Source organism: Anomaloglossus baeobatrachus, chromosome 4, assembly GCF_048569485.1.
Source record: "Anomaloglossus baeobatrachus isolate aAnoBae1 chromosome 4, aAnoBae1.hap1, whole genome shotgun sequence".
NCBI classification, from domain to species: Eukaryota; Metazoa; Chordata; class Amphibia; order Anura; family Aromobatidae; genus Anomaloglossus; species Anomaloglossus baeobatrachus.
Window position 1 is genome coordinate 66,210,073 of NC_134356.1, and position 8,891 is coordinate 66,218,963.

An 8,891-nucleotide genomic window follows, 5' to 3' on the forward strand; every position below is an offset into this window, starting at 1 on the left:
TTATTTTTCTTTAAATGACGAGAATGTGGCATTGCTGTAATCGAACTGACCCAAGGAATAAAGCGGTCTCATCATTTTTATTACATGGTGGAACGGCATAAAAACAAAATACAAAAAAACTATTCCTAAATTGCTTATTTTGGTTCATTCTGCCTCCCAAATTTCAGAATGGAAAGTGATAAAAAAAAGTTATGTGCCCAAAAATGGTGCCAAAAAAATCTTCAACTTTTCCTGCAAAATACAAGCCCTCACATGACGCGCCCTGCAGCAATGTAGAAAAATGATAGCTTTTAAATATGGAGATGTAAAAACCTTTTTTTTCAGTGTGTGATAGTAGCAAAACCTAAAAAAAAAAACTATGTGCATGCTGCGGTTTTTGCCACGGATTTGCTGCAGTTTTGCTGCATGAATTGCTGCAGAAAATGTTCAAAATCTTTCTGCAGTCCTTTCCCAGGAAAACCTATGGTAAAAAAAAATGCCCTGCGCACACTGCAGTTTTTTCCCCTACAGGTTTTGCTGCAGAATTTCTGCAGCAAAAAGAATGTGCATGTCACTTCTTTCCTGCAGGTACCTGCGATTTTTGCCATAGATAATGGTAAAAAACCGCAGGGACCAACCCGCGGCAAACCGTGGTAAAAAAGCGGGTGCGGTTTTACTGCGGTTTTTGCCGCGGGTGCGGTATTCTGCCAGATGGTGCAGATTTTTCTTACGAAAAGTCCTAATCTGGTATCTCTCTAATTGCACTGACCCGAAGAAGCTCCTGTATTGCCCGGTTTCGGTCCCAGCGTGGCACTGCCGCATATCTCTGCTCCCATGCTTTGGCGGGGGCTCTGTTCTCCTCACCAGTCCAGCGGTTCCAGGTGTCCCGTTCCTGCACTGAGCCTGCTGCAGCCTCTTTCTGCTGCCAGGCCACACACAGGCCTTCTGTGTGTGCCCGAAGGGTGCGCCCCAGGTCACGGCCCCTTTCTTAAAGGGCCAGCGATCTATTACCCGGAAGTGACCTCTGAGGTCAGAAATCTCCCTGTAAGTATTTAAGGCATTCTCTCCGTAGGGGAGATGCCTGAGCAACGTTGCCTATCCGTAGTCGGTTGCTAGTTATCATGTCCCGTACCCATTGCTGTGTCTATTCCCGTGTTCTCGTGTCCTAGTATCAGTTACCTGTACCCGCTAATATGTGTCTATTTCTACAGCCTGCTGCTACTGCCAGTCTGCCACCTCCGTGCTGCCGCATCTGAGTCACCACCGTCATGCTGCCATGTCTTAGTCACCTTCTTTGTGCTACTGTGTCTGAGTCACCACCTCCGTGCAACCACGTCTGAGTCGCCACCTTTGTGCTGCCATGTCTGAGTGTCGCGGGCGGAGGAGGGGATGCTGCGCTCTCCCACTGCTCGGGTCCGGCCGCTGCTTGCTGCGGCTGCCGTTGCTGCTCGGTGGTGGCTCGAGCAGTGGGCCGGATCCCGGGGACTCGAGCGGCGCTCCTCGCCTGTGAGTGAAAAGGGGATTTTGATTGTGGGGGTTTTGATTATTGTCCGTGACGCCACCCACGGTTGTGGTGATATTGGTGACACCACCGCTGCTCTGGACGGGGATCCCGGGAGCGGTGACAGGGAGCAGCTTTGTTGTTAGTTCTCCCCTCCGTGGGTAGGGGGTTGGTTGTCCCGGGGCTCGGTGATGGGGAAAGGATGGATGGCAGGCGGGTTACGGGGCCTGGCGGGGTGCAGGGTCGCAGGGGCAGCGCTGTGCCGCACGGCACGGTGGTACTCAGCCAATGATGAGGACACAGTTCTCGGTAAAACACACGGCTGGATGGACGGGTCCCACAGACGGCTGCGGTGTTGTTTTCTCCCGGCAGGTTGATGGTGACTGCCTTTCCCTCCACCTAGATACGGTAGATGGTTCCAATGGGTTCCCACCGGTAACCCGCTCCCCGGCTTGGATATAGGCCGGAGGAGTCCCTTTTGCCCGCAGGCGCTGGCCCTGAGAAACGGTTGCCTTGGCGGTGGCGGTGTCTCCCTCACTTGGTTGGACTGTTGCCTTCTATCGGGACTTGGCTGTTGGGAAACCCAGGAGGTTCCCTTCACTAATGAATTTGTCAAATTCACGGCGACTCCTAGCCTTGCCGGGGTCCGTAAGCCCCTGCCAGATGGTGCGGACTTCTCTTTGTGTACCGGTCCGGTACCGCTGGGCCACCGCCCGTCCATGGTCCTTACGGTAGACTCCAATCGGTCACTCCTGCAGACGGTCACCACCGTCTGCCAATTTTGCTGTACCGCCCGGGCCACACACCCGGACGCTGTCAGTTAGTTGCTCCACTACCACTTCACTTCCTTCCACTTTCACCTCCAAAACTAATCTATTTGTTTTCCCGCCTCCAGGACTGTGAACTCCTCGGTGGGCGGGACCAACCGCCTGGCCCACCCCCTGGTGTGGATATCAGCCCCTGGAGGAAGGCAACAAGGGTTTTGTGTTCTGACTTCGGTGTGTCTGCTGGGAGTGTGGGGTGTGTGGGTGTTATTCTCTGTGGCCCCTGGCTTGTCCAGGGCGCCACATTCCCCTTTAGTTAAATGCAGACCGTACGCGGGCTGCCCGTCCATCACCGGTTTTATTTTCGCCAACTGAAAAATATAAAAACCGGTAACACACATACAATTATAATAACATCTTTAACGTTGCGTAACGGTTACGGCTTCCGCTCTCTCCCACCCAAGCAACCTGGCCCTGATGCTGCCCCTAAGCAAACAGGCAGCACCCCTTGACCCCAGTCCTGCACAAGTTGCCCGAGTAGGTTCTGTCCTTTTCAGGGGACCCACGTCCATGGGTAACCCCTGAAACCCCCAGAGGATTGCCACCAGTTCCGGTGGTGGCTGGGCCCCAGCCTGCTCCACTGCGGGCCCTTCCTCCAATCTGCCTCTCCGGAGGCGGTAACGGTAGAAGCCACAACAAGCATTATTTACATGCCACTAGTTTGTGGTTGCCCTGCTAGTTCTCGGGCCTGTTCATAAGGAGTCCCTTATGGAAAATGGTGAAGGGAGGTCCCAACGGGGACCAATTGCCGGCAACGACCGGTTTTAAATCAGGCTGACAATCAGGTGCAAATCAGGTGACTTTTCCACATTATCATTCACTTATCATTCATTTTCAAAACTTTTCAAACGGTACTTTTAACACACAATGTTCGTGGTCCCAACGGGGACGGTGACAACGGCATTCCGCTGCTCTTACTCTGATTCCTCTGATGAGGCGGCTCCATCCTCCGCCTCCAGCATATCAAACATGCAGTGACATGCCTGCTGTGACAGGGGTGCCCGGCATCCGTTCCCACCATTACGCGCGGTGTAATAGACTACCGGTTCTCCCACATAACGGAGACACTCACTTGCCGCTTCACTTCCAGGGGTGGGCTCAGCACCGGAGCTGGAGTCACTGGAGTCACTATCACTTGTCTCTGCGTCAGGCGGGTTGCCGCCAGCTGCCGCAGCCTCCTGGCTTCCAGTATCCAGCACTTCAGATCCTTCCACGGTAGCGTGGGGCAGTAGGTCAGGTTGGCTAACACTGAGGCGCCCCAAGGATAATGATAGGGGCGATACGAGGGCCGAGACAGGGCCGGGCCCCCCAGCCACAGTGGCCGGTCCCTGTGGGACATGGAGGCGTGGGTCACCCGTCGGCTCCATCACGCCGGCTCCCATCGCATACAATCGGGACAGTCGTCACCAGCGCTTCCACCTCGCTGGTCCACTGCTCCATCATCCGGAAGATCTGATTCTGTTGACGTTGGTTGAACTCAACCACTCTGGCCCTCATCCACGCCACAGTCCCGGGCTCGGGCATGGAACCCGGTGCAATCACTGCCGGAGCCTCCAACACATTTTTGTTAAGGGGCCTCGGCTCCGGTGGCCTCTGGGGAAGCAGTTCAGGGCTGCCCCGGGCGTCTGCAGCCGGTCGGTCCGCTTGGACGGACGGGCAGGGTACCGCTACCGGTTGGACAGGTAGCGGGCCTAGTGGCGAGGCGGCAGCGGCTAACGCGGGTAGCGGGGGAGGCAGCAGGGTGAACGGGTGTAGGCCGGGCCCCTCAGCCGCAGTGGCTGATCCCTCGGGAATACAGGGACGTGGGTCTCTTACCCGTTCCTCCAAATCTTCCTCCACCTCGCATCTCCGCATAGCAGCCACCACGTCCGCCATGTCAGCCTCCCACTCCTCCAGGAGGAGCTGCATGCGGGCCTGCAGACGATGATTCAGTGGGGCGGTCCGGTCCTTCACCCACGCCGCTGTGCCGGGCGCAGGGGTTTCGCTGCTGTTAATTGGAGCGGACATCTTAGCAATCATGCTCTCCAGGAACTAGCAACAAGATGGCCGCAGGGTCCTGGCATCCCTGCTTTTATAGCCACGCTCACATGCGACCAGCCGCCATTTTGTCCCCCTTAGCCTCTTTTCGGCTCCTCCTCTTTCGGGGCGGGGTTTAGGCCTTCGTGCCTTCACTACTCGAGGAGACGCTCGAGCGGGAACTCTTCGCGCCCAAGATGGCGGCTTTTCAAATTTTCCGTCCAGACACCTCCGGCGGTCACACAAGGCGCACTTCCACCAGTCGGTAGAATGGTAGGATCCTGTTTGTGACGCCAAGTTGTCGCGAGCGGAGGAGGGGACGCTGCGCTCTCCCACTGCTCGGGTCCGGCCGCTGCTGCTGCTGCGGCTGCTGCTCGGTGGTGGCTCGAGCGGTGGGCCGGATCCCGGGGACTCGAGCGGCGCTCCTCGCCTGTGAGTGAAAAGGGGATTTTGATTGTGGGGGTTTTGATTATTGTCCGTGACGCCACCCACGGTTGTGGTGATATTGGTGACACCACCGCTGCTCTGGACAGGGATCTCGGGAGCGGTGACAGGGAGCAGCTTTGTTGTTAGTTCTCCCCTCCGTGGGTAGGGGGTTGGTTGTCCCAGGGCCCGGTGATGGGGAAAGGATGGATGGCAGGCGGGTTACGGGGCCTGGCGGGGTGCAGGGTCGCAGGGGCAGCGCTGTGCCACACGGCACGGTGGTACTCAGCCAATGATGAGGACACAGTTCTCGGTAAAACACACGGCTGGATGGACGGGTCCCACAGACGGCTGCGGTGTTGTTTTCTCCCGGCAAGTTGATGGTGACTGCCTTTCCCTGCACCTAGATACGGTAGATGGTTCCAATGGGATCCCACCGGTAACCCGCTCCCCGGCTTGGATATAGGCCAGAGGAGCCCCTTTTGCCCGCAGGCGCTTGCCCTGAGAAACGGTTGCCTTGGCGGTGGCGGTGTCTCCCTCACTTGGTTGGACTGTTGCCTTCTGTCGGGACTTGGCTGTTGGGAAACCCAGGAGGTTCCCTTCACTAACGAATTTGGCAAATTCACAGCGACTCCTAGCCTTGCCGGGGTCCGTAAAGCCCTGCCAGATGGTGCTGACTTCTCTTTGTGTACCGGTCCGGTACCGCCGGGCCACCGCCCATCCACGGTCCTTATGGTAGACTCCAATCGGTCACTCCTGCAGACGGTCACCACCGTCTGCCAATCTTGCTGTACCACCCGGGCCACACACCCGGACGCTGTCAGTTAGTTGCTCCACTACCACTTCACTTCCTTCCACTTTCACCTCCAAAACTAATCTGTTTGTTTTCCCGCCTCCAGGACTGTGAACTCCTCGGTGGGCGGGACCAACTGCCTGGCCCACCCCCTGGTGTGGACATCAGCCCCTGGAGGAAGGCAACAAGGGTTTTGTGTTCTGACTTCGGTGTGTCTGCTGGGAGTGTGGGGTGTGTGGGTGTTGTTCTCTGTGGCCCCTGGCTTGTCCAGGGTGCCACATGAGCACATCCGTACTGGACTTTAGAGACTCTTGAGTCCATCTGAGCTGAGGCTCAAATGCTGCCGTGCATTTAGGCCCCCTGGGGCTGCACCTGACAATCCCTGTATAGGCGTTAGCTCGAGATTAGCTCCTATAGGGGAGTCCGGTGTACAGCCAAGTGGGTCCACTCCCGGATGCTCGCCGTAACAGCTGCCTAATCACTTACAATGCACGGTGAAAAGGACTAAAAGATAAATAAAAACAATACTGGACCAGCTGTTGATTCGTCTATTCTTCCCCCCAAAGATTCCACCTGAATGCTGTAATCGCAATAATAGCAGCATTCAGGGGGTTAAACTGCAGGGAGCATCGTGGGCATCGCTATGGGCAGTGAAAGTCGGGTCCTGGCTGTAATATCAGTCATACGCCATTACTAAAAAAAAACACAAGAAAGCAGAAAAAAAACCAAGTGAAAAAAACATGCAAATGCTTTTTTCCTGCCAAAACATGTTTTTTGTGTGTGTGACGCCCCTGCGGTTGGTTTACATGACGCCACCGCACCAGGAGTTCCCCGATCCACTGGAACTCTGGGGACTCAGGGTCAGGGAGAAGCAACCATCAGGGAGAGTCAGGAGCAGACAGTGGGAAGAGCAGATTGACCAAGTCAGAGAAGTGAACCAGCTGGTGGCAGGGGCTGGGGGCAACAGCTTGGAACACACAACTAGGGGTGTAACGACCGCGGTCGCAGAGGTAGCCACTGCGACCGGGCCCGCAGGGTTATAGGGGCCCGGCAGCCGCTCTGCAGAGCCGGCTGCCGGGCTCCTATGTGTAGTGCCGCTGTGTAGTGGCCGACAATGCGACCGTCAGGGGGCCGGCCTGTGAGTCAGGGGAACCCAGTGTCAGTAGAGGGGCCCCTGACCTGGAGAGGCCTACTATCCGTTTCTGAGCTGCAGCAGAGCAGGAGTGCTCCTGACCTGCACAGCAGACGGAATTTTCCATCCTGCAGGACCTGCGATGATGTCACGCCCATGTGACTGTGTGGGAGGAGACACAGGAGGCCGGGCAGAAAGCAAGAGATACTGAATCCTGAAGGAGCTTTGGACACATGATGACTGGTAATAAGAAAAGAGGGGACATGAGGGGGAAGGGGGATGCAGGGTGAGGAGCATATGAGGGCTGCAGACTGTGACAGAAGGATGTGAAGGGGTGCAGAGTGTTTGAGAGGGGTAAGTTGGGGTACAGGCAGGGTGAGATATGTGGGCAGGGTGTGTGAGATATGGGGGTGTAGTGTGTGTGATATGGGGGTGCAGGCTGTATGGGGAGCAGGGTGTGTGACGTATGGGGGTGTAGTGTGTGTGATATGGGGGTGCAGGCTGTATGGGGAGCAGGGTGTGTGACATATGGGGGTGTAGTGTGTGTGATATGGGGGTGCAGGCTGTATGGGGAGCAGGGTGTGTGAGATATGGGGGTGTAGTGTGTGTGATATGGGGGTGCAGGCTGTATGGAGAGCAGGGTGTGTGACACATGGGGGTGTAGTGTGTGTGATCTGGGGGGTGCAGGCTGTATGGGAAGCAGGGTGTGTGTGATATGGGGGTGTAGTGTGTGTGATCTGGGGGGTGCAGGCTGTATGGGGAGCAGGGTGTGTGACATATGGGGGTGTAGTGTGTGTGATCTGGGGGGTGCAGGCTGTATGGGGAGCAGGGTGTGTGACATATGGGGGTGTAGTGTGTGTGATTTGGGGGGTGCAGGCTGTATGGGGAGCAGGATGTGTGACATATGGGGGTGTAGTGTGTGTGATCTGGGGGGTGCAGGCTGTATGGGGAGCAGGGTGTGTGACATATGGGGGTGTAGTGTGTGTGATCTGGGGGGTGCAGGCTGTATGGGGAGCAGGGTGTGTGAGATGTGGAGGTGTAGTGTGTATGATATGGGGGTGCAGGCTGTATGGGTAGCAGGGTGTGTGACATATGGAGGCAGGGGCGTAACTACCGCAGTCGCAGGGGTCGGAAGGAGAAGAGAGGTACTTGTTTTTTTATTTTGCTGGCTGCATGACACATGGAGGCCTGGAGGGGCCTGGTGCATGATACATGGAGGCCTGGGGGTGCTGGCTGCATGATACATGGAGGTCCCGGGGGGGGGGGGGGGGGGCTGGCTGCATGACACATGGAGGCCTGGGGGTGCTGACTCCATGATACATGGAGGTCTATGGGACTGCATAATAAACATGAAGGACACCTTATACATGGACTAGGGCTGCATTATACATGGAGGAGTATGGGGCTGCATGATACAAAATGAAGGACACCTTATACATGGAATATAGGGCTGCATTATACATGGAGGAGTATGGGGCTGCATAATACAATATGATGATTTATGGCGCTGCATTATAATACATATAGGACTATGGGGGCTACATTATAATATGTGGAGGAATATGGAGCCTACCTTATACATGGACTATGGGTGTGCGTAATAAAACATGGAGGACTGTGGTGCAGTATAATATATGGAGAACTATGGAGTGAATTATAATATATGGAGGACTATGGGGTGAATTATAATACATGGAGAACTTTGGGGAAATGCATTGTAATACATGGAAAACTATCGGGGTGCATTATAATATATGAAGGGTTATGTGGGACTCTTTATATTATACGGAAAGCTATGTGCTATTATAGTATTTGGAGACCTATATACAAGGGGGGACAAAGATACAAGTAGGGGATGGTAATGTTTTGTGCTGAGGGAAAAAGGCTCTTTCCCTCAGCACCGAGCTTTCCCATGCTCTGCTGTACATCTCTCAGCACCCAGCTTTCCCATGCTCTGATATGGGAAAGCTGGGTGCTGAGGGAAAGATGTATAGCAGAGCATGGGAAAGCTGGGTGCCGAGGACTCGATGGATATCAGAACATGGGAAAGCTGGGTGCTGATAGAGGGATTTCAGATCATGGGAAACCTGGGTGCGGAGGGTAAAAGCCAAGTGTCAGCGTCATTATCTTGTACCCCGAGTGTCAGTGTCATTATCCCATACCCTAAGTGTCGGTGTATGTGGAGGGGGGCCCCGGTGCAAATTTTGCACCAGGGCCCATCAA